The following is a 21,299-nucleotide window of genomic DNA, read 5'->3' as shown; positions in this document are numbered from 1 at the left end:
CACACTGGTAATGACAAAGCAGTTTTATCAAGCCACAAAGAATAAGCCTTCTACCTCTGCAGCTTTCTGTTTCTCATCCCTACCTTCAAGATTAATCACATTCTTCCATCTGTCAAATCTCATGAGCCAATAAAGGTTTCGTTTTAGGGCTGTCTTACTGTAGCCGGGTATGAGACAACTGGCGCTATCAGTGGTCCTGAAACTGCAATTATTTATTCTCTATCAGCTAATGTTTAAGGCACAGCCTGTCCAGTATCCAAACTCAGAAAAATGTACAGTATTTTTAGTGTCATAAGGGCATCTATGTTGAGTACTGATAGATGAGTCTGACATCAAAGGAAGATGTACTCTTCTAGAAGGCTGGGAGACATTTTGAGAAATCGGAACGAACAAACCTTTGTGCATGTGATGTTCAAGACAGTAACACACGCTCAGACATAAGCAAGGACTTCTCAAGAGAATATGTAGGTTAACGTTAAGATTCTGTACATCTGAATCATCCAAATCAGCTGTTACAGGCACCACCCTTCAACAAAAAGAGATTCTACAACCTCTAAACACATAAAATGAGGCCTGATCAGCAGAGTTCTGGGACTGTGGATAATGATAAGCCTCCAATGAGTCGCCTCCCTCCTCCTGCTCTTTAAAGATCACAGGTCTCCCAACAGTATCTCTATAGCAATGGAGGCTAACAGAAAACTAATTAGGCCAAAGTAGTCTGGACGATCACAAAACAAAATATGAAGAAACAGCAATTCTGCAAAAGATGAGTCCAACTACAGCGCCCCTGCGCCCTGCCTCGAAGAATCTCACTCCTGTCATCCGGTCCTCGCCTCCTCCCACGGTATTCACCTGCTTCATTTCCTGTCTACCCAATGAGCAGGAATTCTCTGGACCCAGGCACATCTACTTCGGGATGGGAAAAAAGGAGAGGAAAACCCCCAAACTGAGAGACCCTTTAAGAAGCCCCCTAAATTCTTCTGCCTATCCAATAACCTCCCGTTCCTCCGCCCACCCCTTGAAGCAGGGAAGGGATTCGGGGCTTCCAAAGGGCAGTGAGCCTCCGGTTCCTCAGGACAGAAGAGGTGCCCAAGGAGGAGGCGAACCCCCATTTTATCTCGAAGACTTAAGATCCCTGCCAATTCCTTTGACAATCAAGGGGGCTCTTAGAAGGATTTCCTACGTCCATCGAGGGCCGCTCCCTGTTGCACTAAACCTACAGCCCCAACTCACCTCCAACCGCCGCCACAGCAGCCGCCACAGCAACCGCCGCAGCCAAGCCCGCAGCCTCCGCGGCTCCGGGAGCAGCGCTTCGACGTCAGTGCGTCCGCAAAGCCCCGCCCCTGCGCCGCCGCCGGCCCCCGCCCCCGCCCCCGCCCCCGCAATGACCTCATTCCAGTTGGCCAATGGGGCGCGGCCTTGTCTGGGCTGCAGCGGTGCGAAGTCACGGGGATCGCAGGCGAGACTCGGCAAGCTGACGCCATCTTGGCCCTTGTGCTGTGTCTCCAGGCTGCGGAGGGTTAGTAGGAGGGGCTGGAGTTGCAGGTGCTCGAGGCCTTAAGTTCCTGAGCCTCCCTGAATCCTTTTTCCTTACCCCTTATACTGAGGCAAGGTTGTCTTTTCTCTTTCTTTTTTTTCTTTTCTTTTTTTTTTGATGAAGTCTCACTGTGTTGCCCAAGCTGGAGTGCAGTGGCGTGATCTCGGCTCACTGCAACTTCCACCTCCTGGGTTGAAGCGATTCTCCTTCCTCAGCCTGCCAAGTAGCTGGGACTACAGGCACGCACCACCATGCCCGGCTAATTTTTGTATTTTTTTTTAGTAGAGACGGGATTTCACCATGTTGGCCAGGCTGGTCTCGAACTCCATACCTCGTGATCCACCCACCTCCGCCTCCCAAAGTGTTGGGATTACAAGCGTGAGCCACCACGCCCGGATTTATTTTTTATTTATTTATTTATTTTTAAGATGGTCTGTTTCCCAGGCTGGAATGCAATGGTGCATTCTCGGCTCACTGCAGTCTCCGCCTCCCGGGTTCAGGCGATTCTCCTGCCTCAGCCTCCCTAGTAGCTGAGATTACAGGCGCGTGCCACGCCGCCCAGCAATTTTTGTATTTTTAGTAGAGATGGGGTTTCGCCATGTTGCCCAGGCTGGTCTCGAACTCCTAGCCTCAAGTAATCCACCCGCCTCGGCCTCCCAAAGTGCTGGGATTACAGGTGTGAGCCACCGCGCCCGGCCCTCTCTTTATTTTTCATATCGAAAGAATGAATTCACACATACACACCCAAATAATTAATGTCTTCTCTATTTTCATATCCAAAGAATTCACACACACACACACCACCCTTTCCCTTTCCCCTTATTTTACAGATGAGAACATTTAAGCCCCAGACCGGGGAGAGGCTAGCTTTAGATCCTGTAGTGGAGTATTTAATGGGGTCTCATTCGCATAAGTATGGAAAACCTGTCTTTAAATGGTACATGGTTCATGCCTTCCAGCAACTTCCCCGGGTCTATTTTTCTCCATTTAACAGGAAAAACCTCATCAGACCATATGTTGTGAAAGTACATTTCAGTCTTGTTTGGTAGATTCATGTGGGCTCATTTGACCACTTAAGAGTTTTCAATTCCTCAAATTTATTTTAAAAACATTTTTTATGGCTTGTACTCTTGTAAATTAAATATCGAAAAACGTTTTTAAACTCTAAAATGATACCTGTTATTTTTTAAATGCCATTATCAAATATCGATACTGATTCCCTTTTCTTGCCTTTTTAAGGAAGAGTGGGATCTCAGGTCATTTGTGATAACCAGAATCGTTTATGATAACCAGAATCAGGAAAAACTCAGAAAACCGGTTATTCAGTCTCCCTGGGTGGTGGAACCCTATTGAAATTCAAGTGTGATGAGGGAGATATTCCAGATAAAAACTTGTTGCTGATAATTTTGTCAACCTGAAAAAAAAAAATAATCAAACCTGCTTTACCAACCTAAACAAAATAATAAGGGGGCAAAAATGGATGTTCTATTTGAATTTATTGTCTCATTGTGAACGAAGATATAAATTGACTTTGATACAATCTTAAGACACAGAGTCTTAGAGAGAGCCATACCCTACTTCTCCCTGCTGCCTAGCTGTCAACTCTTCTGGCAAGACAGATAGGCACCCACATTTGAAAGCCTGCCAAGTTAGAGAAAACTATTACACAATGTCATTTCCTTCCTCTGAGAGTTAAAAAAAAAATTAACCTCAGTCAGCTGCTTGCTAACCACAAATTTTTCACACTCCACTTTTAAGACAGCCTTTCCTCTGGACTTACTTCAATTCCCTTGAACTCTTTTCATAGCTTCTTTGAAAGAATATTGTTTCAGAACTCTTTTTCTGTTTGCTTCCACCTCCTGCCATCAATCCTTCCTTGGTGTTCTATTTATTTTCCCTCCATGCTCTCTTCCTTGATGGTCTTGCCTGTTGTCAAGCTTAAACGTTTATGTGTAGAACTCCTATCTGTTTTTCCACCTGACTCCATTCTTCAAGACTCAGAAATGGAATTTCATACTGCCTGCTGGATAGTGCCTTTTAGGCAGCAGATGCTTGCTGAGGGCCTACTATGTGCCAGAGAGGGGTGCTAGGTGCTGGGGACAGAAAATGAAACAGACGTGCTTCTTATCCTAGAAGAGCTCATGGTTCAGTGAGAAATAAACTTCCCAAATGGCAAGAGAGAGAGGAGTCCAATGATTAATACTTGCTATGTGCCAGGCACTTTTCTACATGCTTGGTAAATACGAACTCATTTAATCCTCACAACAACACTAGGAGGCAGTTACTATTATTATCCCCATTTAACAGATGATATGGTAAAACTGAGGCATATGTCCAATAAGATCAAATTTTAAAATGCTGTTGACCACACCTACAGCCCTAGAAGACATGAGCAATTCCATATGAGGCTTGGCCGGTGACACAGTTCTGAGTATCTAAACCAAGCTATTCTCTAGCATTTGTGAAAATGGCTAAAAAACAATTAAAGCCAGGTGTGGTGGCTCACGCCTGTAATCCCAACACTTTGGAAGGCTGAGGCAGGTGGATTACCTGAGGTCGGGAGTTCAAGACCAGCCTGGCCAACATGGTGAAACCCTGTCTCTACTGAAAATACAAAAAATTAGCTGGGCATGGTGGTGCATGCCTGTAATCCCAGCTGCTCAGGAGGCTAAAGCAGGAGAATCACTTGCACCCCGGAGGGGGAGGTTGCAGTGGCTGAGATCGTGCCATTGCCCTCCAGCATAGGCAATAAGAGCAAAACTCAGTCTCAAAAAAAAAAAAAAAAAAATTATAAAGATTAGTTCTTCACTACCACAAAAAGAATAGAACAGAGGTAGGGCTCTAACTGATAGAGTCTCAAAAAGTTATGACAATTGTTGCTGTAGTGAAATGATTAAATGTGGTTTTTTTATGTTTAATTTTTAGTTTGGGGGCCGGGCGCGGTGGCTCAAGCCTGTAATCCCAGCACTTTGGGAGGCCGAGACGGGCGGATCATGAGGTCAGGAGTTCGAGACCATCCTGGCTAACACGGTGAAACCCCGTCTCTACTAAAAAATACAAAAAACTAGCCGGGCGAGGTGGTGGGCGCCTGTAGTCCCGGCTACCCGGGAGGCTGAGGCAGGAGAATGGCGTAAAAACCCGGGAGGCGGAGCTTGCAGTGAGCTGAGATCCGGCCACTGCACTCCACCCTGGGCGACATAGCCAGACTCCGTCTCAAAAAAAAAAAAAAAAAAAAAAAAAAAAAAAAAAAAAAAAATTTTTAGTTTGAATTCATGTCAACTGTCCAAATTTCCACCAGTAAAGAATCAGCTAGCTCATGTTAGCTTATCCCACTTAGATGGGATAGAGGATAATGGGGCCTAGAGGAGAGTTTTAACGTTAAGCCCAGTGTTTTGAAATACATATCTGCTCCAATGTCTTCTCCATAGGCTTCCAGTATTCGTTTCCTAAGGCCGCCATACAAATAACCACAACCTGGGTAACTTTTAAAACAACAGAAATCAGACCAGCCATGGTGACTCATGCCTGTAATCCTAGCACTTTGGGAGACCGAGGCGAGCCTATCACCTGAAGTCAGGAGTTCAAGGCTAGCCTGGCCAACATGGGGAAACCCCATCTCTACTAAAAATACAAAAATTAGCAGGACGTGGTGGTGGGCGCCTGTAGTCACAGCTACTTGGGAGGCTAAGGCAAGAGAGTCACTTGAAACCAGGGGGCAGAGGCCGCAGTGAGCCAAGATTGCACCACTTCACTCCAGCCTGGACGAAAAAGCAAAACTTTGTCTCAAAAAAACAAAAAACAACAGAAATTGGCCACATGTGGTGGCTCACTCCTGTTATCCCAGCACTTTGGGAGGCCAAGGCAGAAGGATGTCTTGAGCCCAGGAGTTTGAGACCAGCCTGGACAGCACAGCAAGACCCCTGTCTGTAAAAACTATATATAAAAAATTAGCTGGGCGTGGTGGCACGTGCCTGTAGACCCAGCTACTCAGGAGGCTGAAGTGGGAGGATGGCTTGAGCCTGAGCCAGGGAGGTTGATGCTGCAGCGAGCTGTGATTGAGCCACTGCATTCCGGCCTGGGTGACACAGTGAGACTCTGTCTCAAAAAAACAAAAACACAGAAATTTATTCTCTCACAGTGGAGGCTAGACGTCTGAAATCAAGGTGTCTGCAGAGCATAATATCTCCAAAGGCTCTGGGAAAGAATCCTTTCTTCCCTCTTCCTGGCTTCTGGTGGTTGCCAGAAATCCTTGGTGTTCCTTGGCTTATAGATGCAATCATCTCAATTGCTGCCTCCATCTTCACATGGTATTCGTTCTTCTTTATGTCTCTCTCTCTCTCTCTTTTTTTTTTTTTTTTTTTGTTTGAGATAGAGTCTTGCTCGTCACCCAGATGAGTGCAGTGGTGCAATCTCAGCTCACTGCAACCTCCATCTCCCAGGTTCAAGCAATTCTCCTGCCTCAGTCTCCTGAGTAGCTGGGATTACAGGTGTACACCACCATGCCCAACTAATTTTTGTATTTTCAGTAGAGACGGGACTTTGCCATACTGCTCAGTTTGGTCTCAAACTCCTGGCTTCAAGTGATCCCCCCGCCTCAGCCTCCCAAAGTGCTGGGATTACAGGAGTGAGCCACTGCACCTGGCCTCCTGTATGTGTCTCTGTCTGTAGGCAAATTCTCTTCCTCTCATAGGGACACCAGCCATTAACTTAGGGCACCACTTAATCCAGTATGATCCCATCTTAACCTGATTACATCTGCAAATATCCTATTTCCAAATAAGGCCACCTTCACAGGTTCCCCGTTATACATGAATTTTTTTTTTTTTTTTTTGAGACGGAGTGTCACTCTGTCATCCAGACTGGAGTGCAGTGGCGCAATCTCGTCTCACTGCAACCTCTGCCTCCCAGGTCCAGGCAATTCTGCCTCAGCCTCCCAAGTAGCTGGGATTACAGGGCCTGCCATCACACCCAGCTAATTTTTTTGTATTTTAAGTAGAGATAGGATTTTTTTGTTTTTTTGTTTTTTGTTTTTTTTGATACAGAGTCTCTGTAACCCAGGCTGGAGTGCAGTGGTGCCATCTCGGCTCACTGCAACCTCCTCTTCCCGGGTTCAAGTGATTCTCCTGCCTCAGCCTCCCAAGTAGCTGGAATTACAGGCATGCACCACCACGCCCAGCTAATTTTTGTATTTTTAGTAGAGACAGAGTTTTACCATGTTGGCCAGGCTGGTCTCAAACTCCTGACCTCAGGTGATCCACCCACCTTGGCCTCCCAAAGTGCTGGGATTACAGGTGTGAGCCACCGCACCTGGCAGTAGAGACAGGGTTTCACCATGTTGGCCAGGCTGGTCTCGAACGCCTGACCTCAAGTGATTTGCCCTCCTTGGCCTCCCAAAGTCCTAGGATTACAGGCGTAAGCCACCACACCTGGCATATATTTTCCTTTTTGCAACCAAAAATCCATTTTTAAAAGTTTTCTTTTTATGTGAAAATGGATTCTGATTCTTAAACTGTTCTACCAAGAATCTGATTTGAGCATTCATTGAGAGAATTCTCCTACTACAACCTTTAGGTGACCTGTTGATTAGCAGTTTGTTTCCATAGAAGTAGTCCCTTTTACAGCTTCACTCTGAGTTCCTTAAAATACTTCTGCTTTTACTTTCAAAGCCTGTGAGTGTTTAAGATAAAGGCCTTTTGGTAAAAAGTAAAAACCTAATAGATTTTGAGACTTCCTCTGAAGCTCTGCTAATGATTGCATGGACAAGGAGATATAAATGAGCCTAAGGCATGTGACATTTTATGCAATCCTCATGACGCCTGTGACAGACACATGAGGCAGTGAGCCTCTTAAGTTGTGGAAGTTAAGAATGCTATGCAAAGAGGCTTTTTAAGGAAACTAAATTTGGAAAACATGAGAAATCTTGGGATGGGAACGAGGGAAAGGGCTGAGTGACACAAGGCCGAGAAACGTCTGCGACGTTAGACCTGAAATATTTGTCCAGGAAAGTGAGAAACTAGTTGGAGATTTCTGAAGTGGAAAATCTGTCAAATGTTTCTATATTGGGTTTCTAGTGACTTCAAGAAAGAAAGGGAGACGTGGAATGAATACATTGGAAAATTCTAATAGAAAAATCTAGTTGATTCAATGGTCAAAGGAGAGATCTAACTTTCAGTAGTACATAAAGCTCCAAGAGAAGGGACCCTGCGTATCTCACTTATTGTATTCTCACTGCCTATTTTGGTACCTGGTATTCAGTATATACTTAGTAAACTTTTCTTTTCTTCTTTTAAGATATGGGGTCTTGCTCTGTCACCCAGGCTGGAGTGCAGGGGCGCAATCTTGGCTCACCATAACCTCCACCTCCCGAGTAGCTGGGATTAGAGGTGCACACCACTACACCTGGCTAATTTTTGTATTTTTAGTAGAGACAGGGTTTCATCGTGTTGGCCAGGCTGGTCTCAAACTCCTGACCTCAGGCGATTTGCCTGCCTCTGCCTCCCAAAGTGCTGGGATTACAGGCATGAGCCATGGCACCCAACCCATTTCTTTTTTTCTAAAAAGACTCTCTTGCTATGTTGCCCAGGCTGGAGTGCAATGGTGCAATCATGACTCCCTGCAGCCTTCAGCTTCCAGGCTGAAGCAGTCCTCCCGCCTCAGCCTCTGGAGTAGCTGGGACCACAGTCACACACCACCAAACCAGACTAATTTTTTGATTCTTCATGGAGACAATGTCTCCCTATGTTGCACAGGCTGCACTCAAACACCTGGACTCAAATGATCCTCCCTGCTCAGTCCCTTGAAGTACTGAGATTACAGATGTGATCCACTGGACCTGGCCTGAAATGAGATTCTTGAAAACAGCATATTATTGTCCGGGCACAGTGACTTACGCCTGTAATCTCAGCACTTTGGAAGGCCGAGGCGGGTGGATCACCTGAAGTCAGGGATTTGAGACCAGCCTGGCCAACATGGCAAAATCCCGTCTCTACTAAAAATACAAAAATTAGCCGGGCATGGTGATGCGTGCCTGTAATCCCAGCTACTAGGGGGGCTGAGACAGGAGGATCGCTTGAACCTGGGAGGCGGAGGTTGCAGTGAGCCGAGATCGTGCCACTGCATTCTAGCCTGGGCAACAGAGCAAGGCTCCGTCTCAAAAAAAAAAAAAAAAAAAAGAAAGAAAGAAAGAAAAGAAAACAGCATATTGTTGTGTCATATTTTTAATCCAGTGTCAATGTCTGCTTATTTATTTATTTTTATTTATTTATTTATTTATTTATTTATTGAGACAGAGTTTCGCTCTTGTTGCCCAGGCTGGAGTGCAATGGTGCAATCTCGGCTCACATCAACCTCCGCCTCCTGGGTTCAAGCAATTCTCCTGCCTCAGCCGCCCAAGTAGCTGGGATTACAGTTGCCCACCACCACACCCCGCTAATTTTTTTGTATTTTTAGTAGAGACGGGGTTTCACCATGTTGATGAGGCTGGTCTCAAACTCTTGACCTCAAGTAATCTGCCTGCCTTGGCCTCCCAGAGTGCTGGGATTACAGGTGTGAGCCACCGTGCTTGGCCAAAGTCTGCTTTTTAATTTCTGCACTTTGTTTACATTTAATGTAATTATTGATATGTTAAGGCTTAAACGCCAAGTGTGGTAGCTCATGCCTGTAACCCCGGCACTTTGAGAGGCTGAGGCAGAAGGATCATTTGAGCCCAGGAGTTTGAGACCAGTCTGGGCAACATAGCAAGATCAAAAAAATTTTTTTTTTTTTTTTTTTTTTTTTGAGACTGAGTCTGGCTCTGTCGCCCAGGCTGGAGTGCAGTGGCTGGATCTCAGCTCACTGCAAGCTCCGCCTCCCGGGTTTACGCCATTCTCCTGCCTCAGCCTCCGGAGTAGCTGGGACCACAGGCGCCCGCCACCTCGCCCGGCTAGTTTTTTGTATTTTTTAGTAGAGACGGGGTTTCACCGTGTTAGCCAGGATGGTCTCGATCTCCTGACCTTGTGATCTGCCCGTCTCAGCCTCCCAAAGTGCTGGGATTACAGGCTTGAGCCACCGTGCCCGGCTTTAAAAAAATTTTTTTAACTAGCCAGGAGTGGTGGCATGTGCGCCTGTAGTCCCAACTACTTGGGAAGTTGAGGTGGGAGGATCACTTGAGCCCAGGAATTCCGAAGCTATAGCAAGCTACGATCATGCCACTGGCACTCTAGCCTTGAAGCAAGACTCCATTGCTAAAAAAGTAAGCATGTAAATAAATAAAAGGCTTAAGTCTGCAGTTTCATTTTTTGTTTTCTGCTTGTTCCTCTTGTTGTCTCTGTGTTTTATTTTTTCTGGCTTACTGTGGGTTACCTGTACCTTTTTTTATTAATCCCATTTTAATTTTCCTATAGTGTTTTTGAGTGTATCTCTTTGTATAGATTTTTTAAGTGGTTGTAATGGGTTTCATATTATACATATATAAATTATCACAGTCAAATGGTGTCTCATTTTTATCAGCTTAAGTATAAAACTCTTACCTCTGTTTCAGTCTTTTTACTTTCCCATTTAAGACATAATTGTCTTAAATAGTTCCTAAACCACATTGGGCAATGTTATACAGTCTATTTCAACCATCAAACATAATTGAGAAAACTCAAGAGGAGAAGTGTTATAGACTGAATTGTGTCTTCCCAAATTCATAGGTTGAACCCTTCACCCCTACTGTGACTGTACATTGGAGACAGGGCCTTTAAAGATGTAATTAAGATTAAATGAGGGCTGGGCGCAGTGGCTCACGCCTGTAATCCCATCACTTTGGGAGGCCATGATGGGCAGATCATTTGAGGTCAGGAGTTCGAGACTAGCCTGACCAACATGGTGAAACCCTGTCTCCACTAAAAACACAAAAAAATTAGCCAGGAGTGGTGGCACACACCTGTAATCCCAGCTCTTTGGGAGGCTGAGGCAGGACAATTGTTTGAACCTGGGAGACGGAGGTTGCAGTGATCTGAGATCGTACCACTGCATTCCAGCCTGGGCAACAGAGTGAGACCCTCATCTCAAAAATAAATAAATAAAGACTAAATGAGGCCATAAGTGTGGGACACTAATCCAACAGGACTGGTGTCCTTTTTTGTGGGGGGGACGGAGTCTCGCTCTGTTGCCCAGGCTGGAGTGCAGCGGCGCAATCTCAGCTTACTGCAACCTCCACCTTCCGGATTCAAGTGATTCTCCTGCTTCAGCCTCCTGCGTAGCTGAGATTACAGGCGTGTGCCACCACACCCAGCTAATTTTTTTTGTTGTCGTTTTCTGTTTTAGTAGAGACAAAGGTTTCAACATGTTGACCAAGCTGGTCTCAAACTCCTGACCTCAAGTGATCCTCTCACCTCGGCCTCCCAAAGTGCTGGGATTACAGGTGTGAGCCACCGAGCCCAGCTGGTGTCCTTTTTTTTTTTTTTTTTTGAGATGGAGTTTCACTCTTGTTGCCCTGGCTGGAGTGCGATGGCATAATCTCGGCTCACCGCAACCTCCGTCTCCCGGGTTCAAGTAGTTCTCCTACCTCAGCCTCCTGAGTAGCTGGGATTACAGGCATGTGCCACCACGCCTGGCTAATTTTGTTTTTTCAGTAGAGACGGGGTTTCTCCGTGTTGGCTGGTCTCAAACCCCCGACCTTAGGTGATCCGCCTGCCTTGGCCTCCCAAAGTGCTGGATTACAGGGGTGAGCCACCGCACCTGGCCCAGTGTCCTTTTAAGAAGAGGAAAAGGCACCAGGAGTAGTCACACACAGACAAAAGGCCAGGGGAGGACACAGCAAGAAGGTGGCCAGCTACAGGCCAAGAAAATAGGCCTCAGGAAAAACCAAATCTACCAACACCTTGGTCTTAGACTTCCAGCCTCCGGAACGGTGAGAAAATAAATACTGTTGGCCAAGTTACCCAGTCTGCGGTATTTTGTTATGGAAGCCCTAGCTGACTAATACAAGAAGGAAAGCATATTGTAATTACTCATATATTTGCTTTCCATGTCCTTTTTTCAACCTTGATGTTCCAAGGTCCTTTCTTTTTTTTTTTTTTTTTTTTGAGACGGAGTCCTGCTCTGTCGCCCAGGCTGGAGTGCAGTGGCCCGATCTCGGCTCACTGCAAGCTCCACCTCCCGGGTTCACGCCATTCTCCTGCCTCAGCCTCCTGAGTAGCTGAGATTACAGGCGCCCGCCATCACGCCTGGCTAGTTTTTTGTATTTTTAGTAGAGACGGGGTTTCACTGTGTGAGCCAGGATGGGATGGTCTCAATGTCCTGACCTCGTGATCCGCCCACCTCGGCCTCCCGAAGTGCTGGGATTACAGGTGTGAGCCACCGCGCCTGGCCGGGGTCCCTTCCTTTATCATTTCCCTTTCTTTCTTTTCAAGAACTTCCTTTAGCTTTTCTTTTTTTTTTTTTTTTTTTGAGATGAAGTCTTGCCCTGTCATGAAGGCTGGATTGCAGTGGGTGTGATCTCTGCTCACTGCAACCTCTACCTCCCAGGTTCAACTGATTCTCCTGCCTCAGACTCCAGAGTAGCTGGAACTATAGTCATGTGCCACCATGCCTGGCAAATTTTTGTATTTTTAGTAGAGACTGGGTTTTGCCACATCGGCCAGGCTGGTCTCAAACTCCTGGTTTCAAGTGATCCGCCGCCTCGTTTTCCCAAAGTGATGGGATTACAGGAGTGAGTCTCTGCACCTGGCCCCCTTTTAGCCATTTTTTAAAAGGGTAGATCTACAGATGACAAATTCTCTTAGTTTTTCTTCATCTGAAAATATGTTGATTTCTCTTTCGTTTTTGATAGTTTTTTCTTCGAGCATTTGAAAAACGTTGTGCCACTTCCTTCTGCCCTTTTTTAGTTTTTGATGAGAAATCTACTGTGGTTCAATCTGTTTTTACTTTGTGGGAAGGATGTTTTTCTCTTACTGCTGTCGATATTTTTTCTTTGTTTTTTTTTTTTTTTTTTTTTGAGACGGAGTCTCGCTCTGCCGCCCAGGCTGGAGTGCAGTGGCCAGATCTCGGCTCACTACAAGCTCTGCCTCCCGGGTTCACGCCATTCTCCTGCCTCAGCCTCCTGAGTAGCTGGGACTACAGGCGCCCGCCACCTCGCCCGGCTAGTTTTTTGTATTTTTTAGTAGAGACGGGGTTTCACCGTGTCAGCCAGGATGGTCTCGATCTCCTGACCTCGTGATCCGCCCGTCTCGGCCTCCCAAAGTGCTGGGATTACAGGCTTGAGCCACCGCGCCCGGCCGATATTTTTTCTTTGTTATTAGTTTTCAGGAGTTAGATTATTACGTGTCTTGGCATAGATTTCTTTGAGCTTATGTTTGTGGTTTCTCAGCTTCTTGAACTTGTAGTTTTACGTCTCTTGTCAAATTTGAGAAATTTTCTGCCATTATTTCTTTAAATAAGTTTTTGGTCTTACATTCTTACTCCTTCTAGGACTCTGACGACATAATTTTCTTTTTTTTTTTTTCTTTTTTTTTTTTGAGGCAGAGTTTTGCTCTGCTGCCCAGGCTGGAATGCAGTGACACAATCTCGGCTCACTGCAACTTCCGCCTTCTGCCTCCCAGGGTCAAGCGATTCTCCTGCCTCAGCCTCCTGAGTAGCTGAGATTACAGGCGCCTGCCGTCATGCCCGGCTAATTTTTGTATTTTAGTAGAGACGGGATTTGGCCATGTTGCCCAGACTGTTCTGGAACTCCTGAGCTCAAAGCAATCTGACTACCTCAGTCTCCCAAAGAGCTGGGATTATAGGCATGAGCCACCGCACCTGGACTGAAATAGTCTTTAATATTAAAATTAAATTTTGGCCGGACACGGTGGCTCACGCCTGTAATCCCAGCACTTTGGGAGGCCGAGACGGGCGGATCATCAGGTCAGGAGATCGAGACCATCCTGGCTAACACGGTGAAACCCCGTCTCTACTAAAAATACAAAAAAAATTAGCCGGGCGTGGTGGCGGGCGCCTGTAGTCCCAGCTACTCGGGAGGCTGAGGCAGAAGAATGACGTGAATCCGGGAGGCGGAGCTTAAAGTGAGCCGAGATCGCGTCACTGCACTCCAGCCTGGGCGACAGAGACTCCATCTCAAAAAAAAAAAAAAATTGGCCGGGCGCGGTGGCTCAAGCCTGTAATCCCAGCACTTTGGGAGGCCGAGACGGGCGGATCACGAGGTCAGGAGATCGAGACCATCCTGGCTAACACGGTGAAACCCCGTCTCTACTACAAAATACAAAAAAACTAGCCGGGCGAGGTGGCGGGCGCCTGTAGTCCCAGCTACTCGGGAGGCTGAGGCAGGAGAATGGCGTGAACCCGGGAGGCGGAGCTTGCAGTGAGCTGAGATCCGGCCACTGCACTCCAGCCTGGGCGACAGAGCGAGACTCCGTCTCAAAAAATAAAATAAAATTAAATTAAATTAAATTAAATTAAATTAAATTAAATTTCATAAAAAGGAATGGGCCAGGCGCGGTGGCTCATGCCTGTAATCCCAGCACTTTGGGAGGCCGAGACGGGCGGATCACGAGGTCAGGAGATCGAGACCATCCTGGCTGACACGGTGAAACCCCGTCTCTACTAAAAAATACAAAAAATTAGCCGGGCATGGTGGTGGGTGTCTGTAGTCCCAGCTAGTCGGGAGGCTGAGGCAGGAGAATCGCATGAACCTGGGAGGTGGAGCTTGCATTGAGCCAAGATCACACCACTGCACTCCAGCCTGGGCGACAGAGCGAGACTCCGTCTCAAAAAGAAAAAAAAGGAATGAAAGTATGACACGTGCTACAACATGGATGAAACTTGGAAACATGCTAAGTGAAATAAGCCAGATTGTAAAAGGACAAATATTGTATTATTCCACTTAAGTGAAATATCTAGACTAAACTAGGCAAATTTATAGAGACAGAAAGTAGATTACAGGTAACCAGGGGCTAGGAGAAAGGGGGAATGGAGAATTGCTTAATGGGAACAGAGTTTCTCTTTTATTTTGGAAATAAATAGTGGTGATAGTTATGCACATTGTCAGTGTAATTAATGCCACTGAATTGTACATTAAAAAATGGTTAAGGCTGGGCATGGTGTCTCACACCTGTAATCCCAGCACTTTGGGAGGCTAAGGTAGGTGGATCACCTGAGATCAGGAGTTCAAGCACTATCTGGCCAACATGCTGAAACCCCATCTCTATTAAAAATACAAAAATTAGCTGGGTGTGATGGTGGGTGCCTGTAATCCCAGCTACTCGGGAGGCTGCGGCAGAAGAATTGCTTGAACCCAAGAGGTGGAGGTTGTAGTAAACCAAGATCATGCCACTGCACTCCAGCCTGGGCAACAGAGCAAGACTCCATCTCAAAAAAAAAAAAAAAAGGTTAAAATGGGGGCCAGGCACAGTGGCTCACTTCTACAATCCCAGAACTTTAGGAGGCTGAGGCGGAAGAATAGATTGAGGCCTGAAGTTCAAAAGTAGCCTGGGCAACAGAGCAAGGCCCCATCTCTATATTTAAAATATATATATAGGCCAGGTGCGGTGGCTCACGCCTGCAATCCCAGCACTTTGGAAGGCCGAGGCGGGAGGATCACAAGGTCAGGAGATCGAGACCATCCTGGCTAACACAGTGAAACCCTGTCTCTACTAAAAATACAAAACAATTAGCCAGGCGTGGTGGCAGGTGCCTGTAGTCCCAGCTACTTGGGAGGCTGAGGCAGGAGAATGGTGTGAATCTGGGAGGCAGAACTTGCAGTGAGCCGAGATCGCGCCACTGCACTCCAGCCTGGGCAACAAAGCGAGACTCTGTCTCAAAAATACATAAATAAATAAATAAATAAATTATATATATATATGGCTGGGCACGGTGGCTCACGCCTGTAATCCCAGCACTTTGGGAGGCCAAGGCAGGAGGATCACGAGGTCAAGAGATCGAGACCATCCTGGCCAACATGGTAAAACCCTGTCTCTACTGAAAATTCAAAAATTAGCTGGGCATAGTGGTATGCGCCTATAGTCCTAGCTACTTGGGAGGCTGAGGCAGGAGAATTGCTTGAACCCGGGAGGCAGAGGTTGCAGTGAGCCGAGATCGCGCAACTGCACTCCAGCCTGGCAACAGAGCAAGACTCCGTCTCAAAAAATATATATATATATATATGTACACACACACACACACACGTATGTATATATATATGTATATAAAAAATGGTTAAAATGGCAACTTTCATATTTTACCACAATTTAAAAAATTAACATGATATACCACAACCATTGAATTGCACTCTTTGAGTGAATTGTGTGGTATATGAATTATATATCAATAACCTGTTTTGTTTTTGAGACAGAGTCTTGCTCTGTTGCCCAGGCTGAAGTACAATGGCACGATCTCAGCTCACTGCAACCTCTGCCTCCCGGGTTCAAGTGATACTCCTGCCTTAGCCTCCTGAGTAGCTGAGATTATAGGCATGCACCACCATGGCCCGCTAATATTTGTTTTTTGTTTTGTTTTGTTTTGGAGATGGAGTCTCACTCTGTCACCCATGCAGGAGTGCAGTGGCATGATCTTAACTCACTACAACCTCCGCCTCCTGTGTTCAAGCGATTCTCCTGCCTCAGCCTCCCGAGTAGCTGGGACTATAGGCTTCCGCCACCACACCAGGCTAATTTTTTGTATTTTTAGTGGAGATGGGGTTTCACTGTGTTAGCCAGGATGGTCTCAGTCTCCTGACCTCGTGATCCGCCCGCCTCGGCCTCCCAAAGTGTTGGGATTAAAGGCGTGAGCCACCACCCCAGGCCAATAATATTCGTATTTTTATTAGAGGAGGGATTTCGCCATGTTGGCCAGGGTGGCCTCGAATGCCTGACCTCCTCAATAATCTGTTTTCTTAAAAAGATTCATGGTGAAAATATGGAGAAATTGGAACCCCCATTCACTACTGGTGAAGATGTAAAATGGGGTAACTACTTTGGAAAATAATCTGGCAATTTCTTGAAAGGCTTATCATAGAGTTACCATATAATCCAACAATTCCACTCCTAGGTATACACCCAAGAGAAAAAAAAACTAAATGTCCATAGAAAATGTGTACACAAATGTTCATAACAGCATTATACACAATAGCCCAAAATTGGAAACAACCCAGATGTTCAACAATGGATGAATGGATAAATAAAATGTAGTATATCCATACAATGAAATGTTATTCAGCAATAAAAAGGGATGAAGTAATGATACATGTTACAACATAGATAAACCTTGAAAACATACTAAGTGAAAGAAGTCAGTCAAAAAAGACCACATATATGATAGCATTTATATGATATGTCTAGAGTAGACAAATCTATAGAGGCAAAAAGTGGATTATTAATGCCTAGGGCTGGGGTGATGGAGAGAATGGAACGTGATGGCTAAAGGGTTTCTTGGCTAGACACAGTGGCTCACACCTGTAATCTCAGCATTCTGGGAGGCTGAGGCAGGAGGATGTCTCAAGCCCAGGAGTTCAAGACTAGCCTGGACAACATAGTGACACCCAGTCTCAACAAAAAAGAATAAATATTGTTTTAAAGAAAAAATAATAGGCCGGGCGCGGTGGCTCAAGCCTGTAATCCCAGCACTTTGGGAGGCCGAGACGGGCGGATCACGAGGTCAGGAGATCGAGACCATCCTGGCTGACACAGTGAAACCCCGTCTCTACTAAAAAATACAAAAAAACTAGCCGGGCGAGGTGGCGGGCGCCTGTAGTCCCAGCTACTCGGGAGGCTGAGGCAGGAGAATGGCGTGAACCCGGGAGGTGGAGCTTGCAGTGAGCCAAGATCACGCCACTGCACTCCAGCCTGGGCGGCAGAGCGAGACTCTGTCTCAAAATAAATAAATAAATAAATAAATAAATAAATAAATAAATAAAAAATAATAAAGTCAAAAAAGTGAAAAAAATAATAAAAGGGTACGGGGTTTCTTTTCAGGGTGATTTTTTTAAAGTTCTGAATTTTTTTTTTTTTTTTTTTTTTTAAACAGGGTCTCACTCTGTGTCACCCAGGCTGGCTTGCAGTGGCATCATCACAGCTCACTACAGCCTTGACTTCCAGGGTTCAAGCGAGCCTCCCACCTCAGCCTCCCAAGTAGCTGGGACTACAGGTACTGGAACTCCCGAGTAGCTGGGACTATAGTTTATGCACAGAATTTGAGCCTCCCTCTCTGTGGCTCTTATTTTGATAGGATTTCCTCCCATTATTGCCACCTGCTGGGGTTGCCCTGAACAATTCAAGCTAGTAAGACTGCCGGGTTTGGGTTTTTGTTGTTTTGTTTTTGTTGTTGTTGTTGTTTTCAGAGATAAGATCTCCCGCACAGTGGTTCACACCTGTAATCCCAGCACTTTGGGAGGCTGAAATGGGTGGATCACCTGAGGTCAGGAGTTCAAGACCAGCCTGGGCAACATGGTGAAACCCCGTCTCTACTAAAAACACACAAAAATTAGCCGGGCATGGTGGCAGGTGCTTGTAGTCCCAGCTACTCGGGAGACTGAGGCAGGAGAATCACTTGAACCTGGGAGGCAGAGGTTGCTGTGAGCTGAGATCACACCACTGTACTCCAGCCTGAGCAACAGAGTGAAACTCTGTCTCCAAAAAAAAAAAAAAAAAAAAAAAGAGAAAGAGATGAGGTCTTACTGTGTTGCCTAAGTTGGAATACAGTGGGTATTCACAGGCACAATCTTAGTGCTCTACAGCCTTGAACTCCTGGGCTCAGGGTTTCCTCCCACCTCAGCCTTCTGAGTAGGTGGGACTACAGGCACACACCACTACCCCCAGCTTTGTTTTAACCGCTCACTTTGCAGACTTTGGACTTCCCTTAGACTAAAAGCTGTAAAACACGGGAAACCCATTCAGTCCTCTTCTCTTCCAGGTATCCACCTCTGTGCAGTATATTCCTCCTGTTGTTTGCTTGCTAATGACTTCAGGTAGTTTTTGTTTGTTTGTTCTTTAATATTTTGCTCTGAGTATATCATTCCTGTTTACAGAAGACTTGGTGTGATGGGAATTGCTCAGCCATGATTGGAAATGGAACTTCCTCCTGTGTTTTTTGACATATTCCCATCATTTTGCTAGGGTGTTGGGGGTGGCAGGGGATGGGAGGGACTTCCTTAATTTCCATCACAACAGGATATTTCAAGCTTACCTTATAATTTCCCTGTTCCAGCCCTAAAGTCATCCATTTCTCTAAGAAGCTGTTTCTTTGTTGTGAGGAATAACATTTAGAAACCAAGATCTTGGTACCAAGCCTGCTCATTGTTACATTGTGTTAGTGCTTCTAAGCCTTTAACACACAGAGGCTGAACCTCTAGCTCTATCTCTATAGCTGTATATGAAATTATGGGTTTATACTGATGCCTCTAGCTCCAGTTCCACCCATCTAAGACTCCTTTGTATTCCCTAATTCGTATCTAAATCTACTTTTTTCCTACAGTGAGAACTCTAGCTTCCACCTTCTTTTATATATCATTTGCTTAATTCTATAATATGCTCAACATAGTTTCTTAATTACTATTCCCATACCACTTCTGCTTCAGTACAGTTTTGGTGTTCATTTGTAACATGAGTTAATTTCTGTTTTCATTCAGTTTAGGGTCTCCTCCAAATTTGGTGATTTCATGTATTGAATTTATCATTTTATTTCCATATATTCTATTTTCAGGCCAGGCATGGTAGCTCACACCTGTAATCCTAGTGATTTGGGAGGCTGGGTCAGGAAGATCACTTGAGCTCAAGATTTTGAGACCAGCCTGGGACACATAGTTCCTGTTTCTGCAAAAGAAAAAAAAAGAAAGAAAAGGAAAAAAATGCATATATATGTTCTATTTTCAAAACTGATGAATCTTTTATTGTAATTATTGAGATATAATTCATATACCATACAACTCACCCATTTAGAGCATACAAGTCAACAATTTTTAATACTCACAGAATTGTGCAACCATAGCCGCAATTAATTTTAGAACTTTCCACTCAGGCACAGTGGCTCATGCCTGTAATCCCAGAACTTTGGGAGGCCAGCTTGGGCAGATCACCGGAGGTCAGGAGTTCAAGACCAGCCTGGCAAACATGGTGAAACCCCATCTCTACAAAAATACAAAAATTAGCAGGGCATGAAGGTAGTTGCCTGTAATCCCACCTACTCAGGAGGCTGAGGCAGGAGAATCGCTTGAACCGGAGAGGTGGAGGTTGTAGTGAGCCGAGATCACGCCATTACACTCCAGCCTGGGTGACAGAGTGGGACTCCGTCTCAAAAAAGAAAAAGAAAAAAGAAAAGAAACCTCAGTAGAGGAGGAAAAACTGTAAAAAAAAAAAAAAAAGAAAAGAAAAGAAAAGAAAAGAAAAAGAATTTTGTGAATAGAAATTGAAAATTTGGAAATGAAAATTTCAGACTAAAAATTAAAATGTCAAATAAATCAAGTATTACAGCTCTTTGAGAATCTGTTTAGCAGGTTTTCACCAGAAAACTCTCTAAAAAAAATTTTTTTTTTAAATAAGCTGGGCATAGTGGCTCATACTTGTAATCCCAACAGTTGGGGAGGCCAAGGCAGGAGGATTGCTTGAGCCCAGGAATTTGAGACCAGCCTGGGAGATCCTGTCTCTACAAAAATAAATAAATAAATAAATAAATAAATAAATAAATAAAACCCACAAAAAAATTAGTGAGGTAAGGTGGCATATACTTTTAGTCCTACCTAATTGGGAGGCTGAGGTGGGAGGATTTCTGAGCACAGGAGGTTGAGGCTGCAGTAAGCCATGTTCATATCACAGCATTCTAACCTGGGCAACAGAGTGAGACTTTGTCTCAAAAAAATAAATAAGGGCTGGGCACAGTGGCTGTAGTCCCAGCACTTTGGGAGGCCAAGGAGGGCAGATCACTTGAGGTCAGGAGTTCAAGACCAGTCTGGCCAACATGGTGAAACCCCATCTCTACTAAAAATACAAAAATTAGCTGGGCATGGTGGTGTACGCCTGTAATCCCAGCTACTCGGGAGGCTGAGGCAAGAGAATTGCTTGAACCCAGGAGGCAGAGGTTGCAGTTAGCCGAGATTGTGCCACTGCACTCCAGCCTGGGCGACAGAGTGAGACTCCGTCTCAAATAAATAAATAAATAAGGCCGGGTGAAGTGGTTCACGTCTGTAATCCCAGCACTTTGGGAGCCCGAGGCAGGAGGATCACTTGGGCCCAGAGGTTTTATTTATTGTGTTAATTTAATTTAATTTAATGTATTTATTTTTGCAATGGAGTCTCCTCTGTTGCCCAGGCTGGAGTGCACTGGCGCCATCTAGGCTCACTATAACCTTTGCCTCTCAGGCTCAAATGATTTGTTGCCTCACCCTTCTGAGCAGCTGGGACTGCAGGTGTGCACCGCCACACTTGGCTAATTTTTGTGTTTTTAGTAGAGACAGGGTTTTGCCAGTGTTGCTCAGGCTGGTCTCAAACTCTTGGCCTTAAGTCATCTGCCCACCTCAGCCTCCCAAAATGCTGGGATTACAGGCTTGAGCCACAGCACCCAGCCTGAGGCCAGAGGTTCTAGATCAGCCTGAGCAACATAGCAAAACCCCGTCTCTACCAAAATAAATATATATACACACACACATATATGCATATGTGTATGTGCTAAATATATAAATATATATATTTAGCCAGGGGAGGTGGCGCTTGCCTATAATCCCAGCTACTTGGAAGACCAAGGTGGGAGAATCACTTGAAACTAGGATACAGAGGTTGTAGTGAGCCGAGATCGTGTCTCTACACTCTAGCCTGGG

General features: G+C 45.4%; 1 protein-coding gene, 1 long non-coding RNA gene and 1 pseudogene across 21 annotated transcripts in view; 1 reads left to right on the top strand and 2 right to left on the bottom strand.

The window, feature by feature from the left end:
• Positions 1-1,294, bottom strand: part of ATP6V0A1 (ATPase H+ transporting V0 subunit a1) — a 63,743-nt gene extending 62,449 nt beyond the window's left edge. For all 20 annotated transcript variants that reach the window (XR_006693014.3, XR_012425853.1, XR_012425854.1 and 17 more), the window contains exon 1: positions 1,234-1,294. The gene's annotated coding sequence lies outside the window, so the exon portion shown is untranslated. The remainder of the gene's footprint in view (positions 1-1,233) is intronic.
• A 94-nt stretch (positions 1,295-1,388) lies between these two features.
• The window catches only part of LOC135967710 (uncharacterized), a 39,582-nt gene continuing 19,671 nt past the window's right edge, over positions 1,389-21,299 (bottom strand). Inside the window, exon 3 of the long non-coding RNA XR_010581885.2 lies at positions 1,389-1,510. This is a non-coding gene — a long non-coding RNA (uncharacterized lncRNA). The remainder of the gene's footprint in view (positions 1,511-21,299) is intronic.
• LOC123569601 (U7 small nuclear RNA) lies at positions 19,949-20,002 on the top strand (annotated as a pseudogene).

The sequence above is a fragment of the Macaca fascicularis genome, chromosome 16, assembly GCF_037993035.2.
Source record: "Macaca fascicularis isolate 582-1 chromosome 16, T2T-MFA8v1.1".
NCBI lineage: Eukaryota > Metazoa > Chordata > Mammalia > Primates > Cercopithecidae > Macaca > Macaca fascicularis.
Note: the sequence above shows the minus strand (reverse complement) of the source record. Positions and strands in the feature narration are given on the sequence as shown.